Source organism: Lathamus discolor, chromosome 5, assembly GCF_037157495.1.
Source record: "Lathamus discolor isolate bLatDis1 chromosome 5, bLatDis1.hap1, whole genome shotgun sequence".
NCBI classification, from domain to species: Eukaryota; Metazoa; Chordata; class Aves; order Psittaciformes; family Psittacidae; genus Lathamus; species Lathamus discolor.
Genome location: NC_088888.1, coordinates 17,600,264 through 17,615,397, shown reverse-complemented (window position 1 = coordinate 17,615,397; position 15,134 = coordinate 17,600,264). Strand labels below are relative to the sequence as shown.

The following is a 15,134-nucleotide window of genomic DNA, read 5'->3' as shown; positions in this document are numbered from 1 at the left end:
TTCTGGTACTGTTGTACTTTTAAAGCTAGTCTTGACATTCAAACTTGGATCTGGAAATGTGTCTTTTCCTGTCACTGTGATTTACCAGGACAGTCAATTTTAAGGTATTATATTATTTTTGCAAGATTCAGTAGCTTAGTGTCTCCCAGTGAAAGGCTTCCAAAATCCCTTCTCTATTAAAAATACCACCCCTCCTGCTCACATTGCTCTACCTCACAAACAACTCAGCAGGAAGGAATAACTATCAACCCAAATCCAGAGGAAGAACAGAACCTCTGCATAAGAACTAGTTGTGTGGAACTAGGAGAAGAACAATGGGAGAAAGACTGATGCAAGGATGCATGGGAGAAAGACACATAAAAAGGCTTGATGCAGGAAAATTAGCTGGAATTTAGCAGCAGAAGTTAATATCATGTTTAGATTGCTCATTTGGACATTGAAGCGTGCTTATAGATTCTTTCAGTTTATGCAGATTATATCTTTGCATTTGCAAAGATCACTTAAATACATTTAAAGATTTACATTTCAATGGATATACTGTTTTTACCAAAGGCAGTGTCACAAAGTTTACAACTTCTCTGTAGCTGCTTCATTAGATGCTACTCCTGTCTCTTCCTTCTGTATGGCTGTCAGCACACATCCCAGCAATCCAACTGTTACACCATGACACAAAATAACTTATTTGTAATGTATATTCCTCTGCCAAAGTACAGACACCCTTATAGTCTCAAGGTAAAATAACTACTGCAGCTAAAAGTGGAATTGATTCTCAGACAAAAATCTATAACCTGTCTGCAGCATGAACTACCTGATTGTTCATCACTTCCATTTGGAGAGGCAGGTTTTATTTTCGCCCTCACAAATTCCTTCAGGAACTCCTACGGATTCCTAACCTACTTGAGCTCTTGCTATTGTAACTTTTCTTCTTTGGGACTAGAAATATGTACTTTAAAGAAAGCTGTACAGCCCACTGCCATAAAATGGATGGCTTTGTTGGGTTTGCTATTGACCTTAGTAGATCTTATCTAAAAGACTCTGGAGGCTGAAATGGGTATTCATCATGCCTGAAGGTGCACACAGACAAAACCAGAAGAACTATACAGCCTCCTTCACTACTAATATCATATCGTGTAAGTGGGGAAGTAGCATACAGCAACAGAGCGGCTGCCATACAAATTACTGGTTTGCTCAGTCCATTATCTTGCTCCTAACAATAGATTTTCTATTCAGTCAGTTTCTCTGTACCATTAATTACCTTGCATATCATTAATAAGTAACAAGTTAGAGCAGATACAGTAACATTAACAATCCAATCTTTTCATTTAAGGTTTTCTTCAAACTGACTATATTTTATAATTTACTTCTAGGCAAGATAACCAAACTGTGCAATGTGTTACTGTAAATTTGTATTATTGTAGCATCAGAAGCCCTAATCACAAGCCAGGTATCTGATATATTAGGAATTATGCAGACATAAAATGCCAACAACAAAATTTCATTAAAGACTGTTCTCCAGTTTTTGCATCTTTGGAAGCAGGGAATACTGTTAGCTTTGCAACAGAATTGTAACCGCTGCAAGCATCACCTCTTTTCTGTTTCACCTTTCCACTACAAGTGTTTGGACTGAAGCAAAACACAATTCCGTATGGCATATTTACAGCCTACGTGTGGACCCATACTGCTCCATTTTTTACCTCCATATTCCCATCTGCTTTTAAAATCCAAATAGAAAAGACCCCTGGGTACACTGCATCTTACCCTCTTATGAACTGTGGTTACTCTTCCAAGCTCATCTGCTAGAGAGCCATGAGCAAGCAAAGAACCAGCTTAAACTTGACGAAGAGCAGTAATCTTTTCAATCTGGAGCAGGAACATGTGAGCTGCATCTGACATGCAGGACAATCAATGGCACTATTCTTCCCTTGCCCCTCTTTCACTCTCCATGTAGCACTCTTATTGTTCATGTCTTCCTTAAATTGAGTTAACCCCTAACATAGATGCATAGGAGCCATGTATCCTTAAAAGCGAAATACCAATGACTGCACAGCTTTTAGTATCAGAGATGTTTTTGGTTTTATTCTTTGTGGTTATAGAAATGTATACCCTCAAAGCACCAATAAATGTTTCAAATGACAAGAAGCCTGTAAAATTAAAATTGATGAAGCTATCATTTGAAATCTGAACATTAGGAAGATTGGCCTAGCCATTTTCCAGAGACAAAATTTTAACCAAACCTAAACTGTGCTTTAGTTCTCAAAAGACAGTTTATCAAATAATCCAAAAAATAAAGAGTGAAGAGTAATACTGATGACCATTCCCCAACAGAAATCATCATTAAAAGCAGTGGCAAGACTGCCTGAACAAGATGCTGCTCCTTAATGGTGGTCTGTCACATTGAAGACAGGATGTTTATGGCATGCATCTCAAGAACAGAAAAGGGGAGAGAAAAAACAAACCAAAACACTCACCTAATGCTCCACCACATCTTGGACTAATCTTTGCCTGAGTTTCAGATCTAATTTAACTAATTTCATGAATAAACAGAAGTAAAACTAAATCAAAGTATACATTGAATCATATTAACTGAGGCAAAAAAAAAAGTAATGTTAGAAGTTTCTAGAAAATACTTAAACCTTCATAGAAATGATGTATGTAAAGATGCATAATTTAGGCTTTACTTAACTAGAACTGGAGATATACACAGAAGGAAGAAAGAATTTAACTTGTTTCTGATTGCAGGATCAATTTAGAAGGTTAGATTTTGTAAGTTCTGGAACAACAACGAGCATGCAAAAAATGCTCTGGTATCACAAGGATTTATTTATTTTATTTTTTTTTAAGGTTCTAAATTACTTAAGTATTGATTTTGGTAAAATTAAACAGCTTTCTAATGAGAGGAATCCATTAGCCTGGACAAGTTCCTGTGTGATGTACTGTAGGTTACCCTGCTCTTGCAGGGGGGTTGGACTAGATGATCTTTTTAGGTCCCTTCCAACCCTTAGGATTCTGTGATTCTGTGATTAGTGCCGTCAGAATCTTAATGATGATAGAGATAAAATACAGGAATAAAAAGAGCAAGAAAGAAAATTGAGGGAGGGGAGGATCCCCGGCAACACTGGCATCTTGTTCCTGTACATCACTAGGTACTAGTGCACTACTCAAGCACTAGAAAAAACAAACAAAAAACTGTCTATGACATGGGCTGACCCAGTCATATAGTGGGAGAAAACCATCTTCTGAGAGGTCAGTAAGGAGCTTTACTGGAATAGGAGGAACAAAGGAACTGTTTATCAAAGCAACAAGATCCATCAGTCTTCTTCACTAGAGACTTAAGCCTCAAGTCTTGTCTACCACCTCCATCCTGCCTCTTCTTTGCTTCCTGCGGAAGATTTGAAACAATGTTACTCATACTCTTACAGGTATCAGGGTTTCTCCTTGTGAAGATCATGACAGAGAACTCTGCCAACTAGAAAGCTAGTTTCACAACCTCTTAGGACAAATGTTTCATAGATGCTGACTGTGGTGGCAGCAAAAGCACCTTTGATCTTCCTTGCAGAGCATCACTGAGAATTCTGAACCCCATCATTAGAAATATCATATGCAGAAGAGTAAGGCTGCAGAGACCAAGAATGCAAAATTAGGAAATCCCACGATTATATCACTTGTGCAACCACAGTTTGGTCACTTTACCACCTGTACTACAGTGTTGCCCAGTGCTACTGAAAGGACTACGACAGAGCAGGATTTTCAGCTTTACCCCAGGGATTTTAAACAGATACTCTCTTTTTGTTACTTCTCACTTCACTCACCTCACACACTGTTTGAGGCAAGAGACCTATGAGAAATAATGTGACCCTAACACACCTATGTATCACCATTTTCTACAGGCATTTTCCAACTTACGGATACTCGCTTTTGCCAACATAACAGGCTTTAGGTTTTTGAGTTCACTTGACTTCACTGTTGTACTATACAGACTTTTTAAAAAGTCAACCAAAACCAACCAACCAACCAACCAAAACCAAACAACTCACCAAATCTATCTTTTCAGACTAACAGTTTACTTTTAGTCACTATTTTCATGGTAGTTTCTAATATTCTAATATGAAAAAAAAAAAACAAAACCAAAAACATTCAGAATGAAGATTTAACACCCATTTCCTTTGTTTAAGGCACACCATGAATATTCAGAAAAACATAACATTTTTAGAGCAAACCAGTGAGAACCAGGCTTGAAACATCTGGTATTTGAAAGCAAAGACATGAACAGCTATTTATTTTTAGAACATTCTCTACAGATGATTAAAAAAGAAAACCCAAAAAAATATCAAACAGATCTAAACAAGTTTGCAGACCTGACTAAGCAGGTCATACCTAGTTTCAGTGACCACAGCTTGTCATCAGCACTTGTATCTCTACAGAAGGTCAGCTGCTGTTTACACATAACCACTGAAAAGTTCACTTAGCTCATTCAGAATGAGCCCCAGCACAATAACTCACTATATCAGCCCATCTATTTTCTTATCTAGCTTGTTCCCTGTTGACCTTTACGACAGAAATCAGTGTATCAGACGCAGTGAGCCGCCTTCTATTATTCAGCGCAAGTAAACAACATTAACATACTTAAGTTGCATCTTGTCCCACACATAGTGAGGGTTGATACTCTTCATGTGGCTCCCTGGCATTCAGAAGATACTAGTCATCAAGTTTTAAGAGTATTGCGTAACTTACATAATTTCAAAGATAACAGTATTTCAAATTACTTTTGCTAAACACACATTTCAATAAAATGGTCTCACACAAAAAGCTACTGTGGACATGAAGATACAATTTCAGTATTCAACTATTGCTTACTCATTTTCAGAGCTTTAGGTATTAAAATGTGCTACTCCAGCGTATGCTCAGCCTGTAAATGGCTTCCCCCCCCCCCTTCAAGAAAACAAAACAAAACACAAACAAAAAGGAGTAAAACAGATTTAACAGTTCAGTAACCTCTCAGAAGAAAAAACTCACAGTTTTGCACAAAAATTAACAACTGTGCTCTTGTGGACTTGACTAGTGGCAGAACTGTAAGACAAACCTGACTTGTGAAAATGAAACCCAAGTAAAGGTATAAATATATCTTGCCACCCTGGCCAAGTCCATCTATTTGTAGTGATCTCATTTTTATCTTGGCAGTGTGTTTTCTGAAGCTTTACTGCATCTTAATTTAGCCCATAAACAATGAGGAACCTAGTCTTCTTGTCAGTCAGCTCCAGCTGCTCCTGTTCGACTCATCTCCCCAGCAGTCATTAGGCTGGATAAATAACTTTGATTGATAACATTATGAATGTAAATACAGAACACTATAAAATATCCCAAGCAATGCTCACCTTCATGACCGTCATCCAAAAAATCTTATTTAATATGGCACTAGAAGTGGACCTGTTCTTCAGCTTGAACTTGAGCTTGTACTCTGTAGCTTGTACTCATTCTGCCATCCTGCTTCAGACAAAACCCTCCCCTGTACAAGTGGTGCTTCAAATCTGCTCTCACTGCTCTATCCAGGCACAGCCATTAGCTCCAGTTAAGCTGGCTACCAGCACCACTGGCTACCAACTAGTCTACTTTGCAACGACAGGAAATTATTTAGAAACAGCCCCCCATGCAACACCTGAATACAATTCTCCCCACATTCCCATTTAAGTCTAGACTTGAGTTTATTTGGGAAATTCACTTTGCTACTACACAACAAACTAACAAACCACCCACCCACCCACCCAGAGATACACCTTCACTGTCTGCTGCCCCTGTAAGTGGTGTACCCATAGGGATAACACATTGCTACAGCATGGTGCCTGTTAGGCACTGACCACCCAATTAGTTCAGTTTTACCACTGTGGGAGGGAGAGGCAGCCTGTTCTCCCCAGTATGGTTCAGATCTTGAGAAATATATTTACTCTGCCTTAATCATGCAGGAAAGTGAAAGCCTATAGTGTTTTACAACATTATGAAAGGCCAAAATGGGCACCAAGTGACATGATCCACAGCAATTCTGTCAACGAGGGCGAGCAAGAAGAGGAAGAACTGGTCAGAGAGCATCACTGAGTCCCTTGGCCACAGCCTCACTGGCAAGAAGTGATGAATTTGATAGCAAATTCTGTATGGAGAGGGAAATTCGTTTTTAAATGCCAATTCCCTCCTACCCTGAACTATTTCTCAAGACCTGGGCAAAGAACCAGAATTTCTTCTATAAGAAGTCATGGAACTTAGAAGACTATAAACCAAAGCAGCATACCTAATTACAAAAAGCTGAGAGCAAAACAAGTTTTGCCATGAACCGTGGCTTTCTTTGGTTACAGGAAAGCTGATATAAGTGGTTTGAAACAGATTTAGATGTCTCTTTGAAGTCAATGTGACATGTAGCCACAGCAAAAGGGGACGGTGCAGAGCCACGCTGCCGCAGGGAAAGTGTGCCTCTGGGCTGCCTCTTAGGCGATATCCATCTCTTTCCTTTCCAAAGTGCACCCAGGCCACCTCCTGATGATCCTGGCTGGCTCTCCAGAACACAGAAGAGAGGCTGAACCACAGAGGTAGTTTCTGCAGCCTGATTTCACTTCTGTGGATGCACAAGGTGCTCCTGAGAGAACAGTAACTGTGATTATCTTCAATCTAAGGAGGAGATAGGCTCCATTGTTTCCTTCCCAGATCCCACTGGCTAATGCAGAGGCCAGGAAAAATAATTCCTTTCAGTACTATCCTACCAAAAAAACCTGCTCAGCTCCTCTCCTCTGCATGCCGTAATAAAAAACAAACGTTCAAAGCAAGGAGTGCCTTGACCATAGGAGCTTTCAGTTACTTTTCTGAAAGCCTCTGCTGAAAGGTTATTCTTAACATGCCACAGAGCTAAAGTAAATCTTAATGCTAATGATAAAAAAGGCTGGACCCTTTTCAGTACAAGGCATTTTAAAAATAAATCCTTGCACCAGTAATCACCTGCTGATACATGGTTTTATGTTTAGCCAGCTGCTGAGATGCCACATCTGTCACTTCTTGCTTCCAGAAATGCGCTTTCCTTTTCTGTCGGGAAGGAGAAAATTCTGCTCCTGGAATTACGCAGAGTATCATGATGCCTTTTTTGGTATCTCTGTCATTCCTCTAAACATCTGAGCCACAGCACATGGATTGCAAGATTTCTGGTACTGTACATCTTCAGAATTGTTCAGCTTTAGATTTTTATACCTTCAACCCTCCGATTTTTAACCCCTGCACTTTGCTGGACAATGTTACACACTTATAACCTACATGAAGCTAGAAATAATGATCGACGCCCGAGTAATTTCACTCCCAGGGGCTCTCCTTCCCTCTGCCCCCCGCTCCCCCCCCCCCAGTTTTTTTTAAGGGATAGTAAGAGATCAGGATCATATTCGTTACATTAAACACTTCATAATAAGCCCTCTTCCTATTTTTAAAACATAACATCAATCTCCAATGACGCAAGTCCTAAATTAATTACTTCCTCTATTTCGGTCTCTTTCCAATTTCAACTGAATCAAGTCCCTTCTTACAGTACCGCCCGCGTTTCTTCATCAGCAACCCCATCCATACCAATTCTTACTTCACTTCCCGACTTGAACTCTTTGTTCCACCACCAGCATCACACCGGGGCCCTGATTCTCCCCGACGCACGGTTATATCCAACCCCACGCAGAAAGGCTCTGCGAAAGGGGACATCCCGCACAAAAAAAACCCGTGCCTGCGCTGTTTCGGGACGTTGTAGGCACGCCTCCGAGACGAGGATATTTCAGAATACTGGGAAGAAAATTTAAACCGATTATAGGGGCGAATTTCAGTTCGGAATTTCAGCGATGTAGAAACACCCTGACACAGTCTTAGCAATGCGGCTCCGGCATAACACCCCCCAAGGAGCCAAACACGAGAATTAAGGGATACTCTCCTTGCACACCCTGAAACGCCTCTCTCCCTGCCAGCCTCCTCCCTGTCCCCTGCGCGGAAACGGTGCGACCCCGCTGCCTCTCCGCAGGGGAAGACGGGCCGTACCGGCTTCTCGCCGGGCCGCGGCCGCGCAGCCAGCCTGCCCCGCTCCGCGTACACGCCGCTCCCTGACTTACGGCGCTGCTGACTGCTCCCCACCGCTCCTCCTTCCCAACCTCCTTCCCTCGCTGCCTCCCTCCGCCAGTGCGGAGCTGGGAGGGCAGCGGGGCCGCCCCTCCGCGTCCCGGGTAGAGCGCGGCACCTGCGAGAGCCTGTCAGTGCGCGGCAGCGCCCCGTGCGCCGGGGGCTGTGAGCGGGAGCCGCGGGGAGGCGGCGCTGCCGGCGGCGGGGCTGCGGGCGGGGAGGCGGCTGCAGGGAAATCCTGGCACAGCGGAGCGCCGCCCGGAAGGCGAGGAGCAGCCGCAGTAACAATAAGGGGCTTTCCTCCCCTTTCCCTTTCTTTTTCTGGAGCCCATTGCTTACCCACCCCGGCAGTGTTCCTCGGAAACCCTCGGGTGGGCAGTCGTCCCCCCCTTCTCGCTACCACGGCCAGCTCGGAGAGGTGCTTAAAAGCTGACGGCTCTTCACACAAGTCCTCTCGCCCCTCACCTCCTCGACACCCCGGTCGGCTGAGGGTGCGGCTTTCAGCCGCCCTCGCTCGTTCGGCCTTTCCTCCCGCCTTGGCGCGGTTTAAGGAGCTCTCGGGCTTCCGCTGCTCCGTGCTCTGCAGGTAATCTACTAACGCTGAGAGAGCCGACGGGGCGCAGGGGCGTCTCCTCCCGCCCCACGGCGGGGCCGGAGGAGCTGCGCGGAGCATCCGCACCGCCTGCCGGGGCCAAGAGCCTTTTAAAGACGGATTTAAGGGCACCTGCCCTTCTGTTTTACACAAATGAAACTGCCTTGCCCAGAACCGGAAAGGGTTAGACTAGCTGTGGGCAGTCCATCACATTACTGATTAGAAAGCCCATAAATACTGAGCTGATGTTAAATTTTTTACAAGTTCCCTGGTTAATCCCCACTGAGACACCGATATTGTTTCACTTCTCCAGTGACATCCTCCCAGAGGTTTGTGTTGGCAGGTACCTGAACTCAACACTCCTTGTCTGACAGTTTAACGAAAGGGTCGTTTTTCAAAATGTTACATTTGGCACTGCCATACAGGCACTGCATATGCACTGAAATATTAAGTGTGGTACATAGTTTACCCAGGCTACAGTGTTTTTATAAATGCTTTGCATAATTTTCATTACATATGGTATTTTTAAATCGGTGTAAACAGTGGATGCAGTGTATATAAATGTAGACTTAAAATATGTTTGCATACCCACATCTGGGTGAGAGAATTTTCCCCTTTGCTTTCTTTGCATTGTTAGCGTTGGAGCACTCTAAAGCTAAAGCACTTTACCCCAGGGTAATTATATTTTCTTTTCTGTAAATGCAGCTCCCAAATTCAGAGAACATTTTCATCTCGAGGTATTGAGGCTGTAATATTCAACATGCCCGCAGACTGCTTTGCTCTTCCACGTAGAAATTCCTCTGGGCAGGAAACATCTGACCATCTGCAGCAGTTTATGGAATCATGGAATTGTCATCATAGATTGGAAAAGACCTTTAAGTTCATCAACTCCAACTGTTACCCAGGAACAGTTATAGGACAAGGGGTAATGGATTTAAACTGAAAGAAGGGAGATTTAGATCAGACACTAGGAAGAAATTCTTTATTGCGAGAGTGGTGAGGCACTGGAACAGGTTGCCCAGAAAATTGTGGCTGTTCGATCCCTGACAGTGTTCAAGGTCAGGTTGGAAGTGGCTTGAAGCAACCTGGTTTAGCAGAAGGTGTCCATGCCCATAGCAGGGGTGTTGGAACTAGGTGGTCTTTAAGGTCCCTTCTAACCCAAACTATTGTATGATTCTATGGCTGCCAAGTCCAGTATTAAACCATGCCTCTAAGGGCTGCCTCTACATGGTTTTTGAACACTTCCAGGGGATGGTGATTCCACCACTTCCCTGGGCAGCCCGTTCCAATATGTAATCACCATTTTGGTGAAGAAATGTTTCCTAATATCCAGTCTAAACCTCCCCTGGTGCAGCTTGAGGCTCTTGTCTCTTTTCCTATCACCTGTTACGTGGGAGAAGAGACCAGCTCCCTCCTTGCTCCATCTTCCTTTCAGGTAGTCTGAAATCAAACTTATGCAGAAAATACTGCCCTTTCACAGAAAATTTCCTACTGCTGAAGTAATTTCAATTGTATGAAAATCCTTTTAGCCATTTGATTTACATAACGTGATTAAAAAACCCCAAAACAAAACAAACTTAACAGCAAACCAAGCCCTCCATAGATCAGTTGAAAAGCTGAGGGTGAAGAGCTCCATGCAACCAATCCCTCCCTGTGCCTGGTGTGTGGCCCCTGGCCCGGTGCAAGCACTGCCCAAGCAGGTGGTTGAAGGGCGCTGCCCAGGGGAGCGGGACGGCTCTGCTCTGGCTTCTGACAGCGCTGAACGCATGATGGCCACAGACTGCACAGTTCCAGTAATTCTTAATTGCTATTGCAGAAGCCAAAGTAAATTTGAGAGCAGCCTAGAGGCTGCTCCCAGTTTATGCAAAACAACAGAGCAAACAGCTATTATAAAGTTTGTGTAAGCAGAAGAAAAAAAGAATTCTATAATAAATCCTGGCTTCTTTGGATACATTTCCAGCTTTGCAATTATTCAATTATTTATCCGGTGTGAAAACACTCCATGCTACCTTTAATCTACCAAGTCTTCTTTTGAGACAACTTTCTCATTTAGGGACCTAATTTAAGTGATTTAAAACCTTTCAAAAGAGACACTCAAGGAATGACCTTGCTCATAATTCTTTTTAGTTCAGAAAAGATGTGTGTAGGAATGCATGTGTGACTCCATGTGCTGAAGATGAAGAAAGTCCACACAACTGTTTCTGAGGACAAACCAGACAGGCACACAGATTCATTTGCTATAGGAACAGGCTGGCAGCAGTTTACAGGAGCACACTCAAAAGCTTGTCCCAGTCATGTCACATCTCTGCCTCTTCTGAGTACTTTCCCTAGCTCTTCTTTTTCAGAGCTGGGGTTCAATCCTTTGTGTGCCACCATACTGGGCCACAGTTGAGTTAACTCTCGCGCATTAAGTTTCTCTCTTGTACTCTTTTACATTGTGACCTCCTGTGCCTCTGACCTGCAGCACCTGTTCCAGCTTTTCCTCTTCAGTTTTCCCTTGTCTTGACGCTTCTGAGATTCATGCTTTTCACTGTGGTGAGATAACTTGTGTCTCTTTAGCCCTAAAAACCTATCTGGCTCACAGCCACACCATTTCTGCTGTCCTTTTCTCATTGCTCTTACCTTCTCCAGTCCCATGTTAGTCACCCCAAGGTTATTAAAAGCAGGCCACATTCCCCAGTACAAGGAGCACGTTCTTTAGACTGCACTGCACTCAACTGTACAGTCATAGGCCGTAATGATACTGGTTTGTTCTCTTACAAAGAAGCAAAGGACATATTACGAGGAAAGTGTTGTTTGTACACATAAATACAGTTAGTGTTTTGAGGCAGTAACAGTTTAGAGTGAGGTTTCAGTTTCTCTGCAGAAAAATGCTGATCCCTCCCCCAGTTTATCATGCTATGGGAAACCCTGGAAGACAGAAGTGTAAGGGCTGGAGGCAGAACTGAGTTTCCCAGGAGAACCTCAATTATGAATTTCTTCAACTTCTTAGAAACTAAAGTATTAGCATTATTAATAATGTGCAGGTTTTGAACTGATCATCAGGAAGGGCTGATGGGAGCCTCTGCTGTTAGGTCTCTTTCCATCACAGATTTATGCTGGTCTCTCTGGTCCCTTCAAGCGTCTTTCATTAGAAACTAAACCCTGAATTTAAACCGTGGTCTTAGGATTCCTAAATGGCAGGCATGCTTGAATACTTGAATACTTATGTCCCTGTGATATCTAGAGAATGTAAGTATCTGTTTAAATGCTTTGCTGAATCAGGGCAACTTCTATGCGTCATAATAGTGGCTTTATTTATGTATGCACAACTCAAGCCTGCGGTGCTTTTGCATTTCTTTCAGCTGGAGCTAGATCATGAGTTTAGTGAGGATTGTTAAGCAGTTTGTTATGCTTTGAAACTGTCTCTTTAAAAGCTGTACTTTTACAAAGGTTTTATGATCCTTTAAGCACATGTGATTAACATAAGCTCTGGAAGCTAAAAAGTTAAACTATTTAATGTAAACACTCTTCGTATTACCACCATAACCAAGAAAATGTTACTAAAACCTATTTCGCAAACTGCCTAATACTGTTTTCCAGTGTTCCTGAAGACTGCATTCTGAAATACTATTGCTAAATAATGTTTAGCAGTACTACGTAGGAATAGTCTAAATATTCATCTTCTTTTTAATGAGTCCCATGGATTACCAATGCACACATATCCAAACATCCAATGTTTCTGATATGTTACTTTATAGAGTGACAACAATGTAGGGTCAGAAGGGACTTTGGGGCCATCTCCTCCATGTTGTGCCCTGATGCAGGATCAAGCACTTCACTTTTAAAGCCTTCCAGAGTCTCTAGACCTTGCCATGTTCTTGTCTAGGGGAATAGCAGCCCCTTAGAATTCCCTGAACCCTGCTGCTATGTAATGCATACAAACTCATCTCCTCAGACACCTTTCACAGTCCATACCAGATTCCTGTGGCTCTGTGGGCAAGTTGGGCTACCACATAACCAGGCCATTCCTACATGTGTTCATTTATTCTCTGTTCTTAAAATCATCCACTGATGAAAAGTCCACAACCTCCTGAGGTAGCTCTAGTCTCATCTTTTCATTATCCATATTTTTTCTGTTTTCCCAACAGACACACAACTTAACTTGCATCTCCCTTTGCTGCAAATTAGTCTGCTTTCTTCTCTTACTGAGCCCAAGGAACAGCGACACCATCTTTTTCACAACAATCCTATTTGGAGTCTCTTACTTTCCCCAGCCTTACAGTTTTGCCTCGCTGTTTGCTCTTACCAACTCAAAACAATGATCATGGCTACTTAACACAGCTTCTTTTAATTGAAATTACTATGCAGCATAGGAAAGAGAGAGTATGTATGATCTGACCAAGGGAAAAAATCTTCCGCATTTTGTTTGCCACAGATTATTTCTGTAACTGTTACTTTGGGAATTTCTATAAATAAAATCACTATCACTCTTCTGAGAAGTGAGCATTTACTGCCATTTTTTAAACAATGAAAAAAAAAAAGATCTGTTTTTCATCTAAATTCTTTATATATTTGAAAGCACTCAGAGAAGAAAGTCCAAAGAAATGTGGTTAGGTTTGACGAAAAGAAACCTCCCAGTGGGATATTTAACAGAATACCTGGAACACAGTGTTGAAAGACTTATAATATTTGGAATCCACTTTTTCGACTCTTGTTGCATGACCTCTAAGCTCCAGAAGACCTTACTTGGCTTTAACTCATTATCCTCCGTGGTGATAACACTTTGGACCCAGGGGAGAAAAGGACTAAGTGACCCTCAGTTCAAACATGTCTTTTGCCTGACCTTGTGCATATTAATGATCGATGTTTGACTTGCAACTTTTTTGGTATTCAAACACTGGAAAAGATTTGGCTTTCCTAGTCTGCCTTTCCTCACCTCTTTATGAAACGCCAAGTGGAAGTACACATGTGTGCGTGGGGGCACCAACCTTCCCTTTCCCTTCCTCCCCATGCTTCCCATGGGGGAAGCGCATGGGTGAAGTGGTGATTCAGCTAGTGAAAGAAGATGGTAGTTCACACATCGCCCCAAAGAGCTTCTTCTTTCTTTTGTAATTTTCTCTCTCTGCATGTGCTGAGCTCAGAGCACTTTTCTCTGCAGAGCTCCCCAGGGAGTAGAGGACAAAAGTTCCACAGTGTCTGGTGGGAGGGGATGCAGAGAAGTCTCTAGTGTCAGATGAATATTGTTATCTATGAGCACCCACAGCTTCAAATACATCACTAATTAATTTTCAATGACAGGACATTATTGGCTGTTTTAAGCTGAGAAGGGGAATAGCAAACCAAAAGTTACTTGAAAGGATATTGCAGTAGCTCATATAAATGTAATAAATGTATATTGGCGTAGGATAAATACTACTTTTATCAATAATTGCTTACTTTACAAAGACAAAGAAGAGTGAAAGAACAATGAGAGCTCTGCAAAATTTTGGCTTGCTTAATATGAAAATTTGTGCATCACTATCAGCAGTTAGGGACTAATTCTGAAACTGCTGAGTACTCTTGCCTTCTACTAACTACTGTGGCAACTCAGAGCACCTGGCATCTTGAGAAATCAGGCTCTTTGGTGATTTTAATTTAGGCTGACAATAACGCTGAATAAAGATATTCTTGGGGATAGCCCGCAATTATATGGCATGAGCTCATTTCTTCATTATAAAATATGAACTGAAACCATTCATAACTGCTAGCCAATATTACAACAGGCAATTCCAGTTTTTCATTGCATGGGAAAAGCACTAGCAAGCTTTAATGAGTTTCAAAAATAGCTGCCACATCAGAAAATTGTAATTGTGCTTGTTTTTCTAATGTGAATACCTGTTCAGCAGACATATCTTAAACAATGGCATCCAAATAGACCAGGGCATGTAAAATAGCTGCTTTTATTTGTCAGCTGCACACCCATTGTTTTCAGTTGGAGCCTGCAGAGCAGCTTCAGCTGTACATTCCTGGGAAGTGAATAATATCAGTTGAGATTACGCTACAGTACCACATCTATTACAAGCACATTATAAAGATTGAATATAACCTAATTAGGAAGTGCTGAAGTCGGCTGGGTGTGGATGTGGGCTGGTAAAGAGTCATTTTACACGGCTTTCACTTACTGAAAATGGGAGTTCACAGACGATAAGGCAAAGGTAGCAGTGTAGATTTCAATCCCAAACCCTGACATCACATATGCACCTCACATTCCACATCCCATTGCTGCTAACTAAAGAATTGCTCCCTTATTTTCACTTCCATGAAATGCTTTTGTAAACACTTTGCGAATCCAGCAGGACAAGCCAAATTTGGTCACATTCTTATTTTTGACACAGATGAGAACTGGAGCGCTATTCTGGCTTCCAGTGCTGCAAGGAAGGGGTCGCAGAAGGACACAGGCAGA

The 15,134-nt window shown here is 42.2% G+C and overlaps 1 protein-coding gene across 7 annotated transcripts in view; it reads right to left on the bottom strand.

The window, feature by feature from the left end:
* CDC42EP3 (CDC42 effector protein 3) overlaps positions 1-8,819 on the bottom strand; it is a 28,805-nt gene extending 19,986 nt beyond the window's left edge. The window contains exon 1 of one of the 7 annotated variants that reach the window (XM_065679902.1): positions 8,584-8,819. The gene's annotated coding sequence lies outside the window, so the exon portion shown is untranslated. Of the gene's footprint in view, positions 1-5,372; positions 5,708-7,587; positions 7,767-8,040; positions 8,092-8,111; positions 8,336-8,461; positions 8,564-8,583 lie in introns of those variants that run through there. The other 6 variants (XM_065679905.1, XM_065679904.1, XM_065679901.1 and 3 more) reach the window with 6 other exon arrangements.
* Between the last annotated feature and the right edge of the window lie 6,315 nt (positions 8,820-15,134).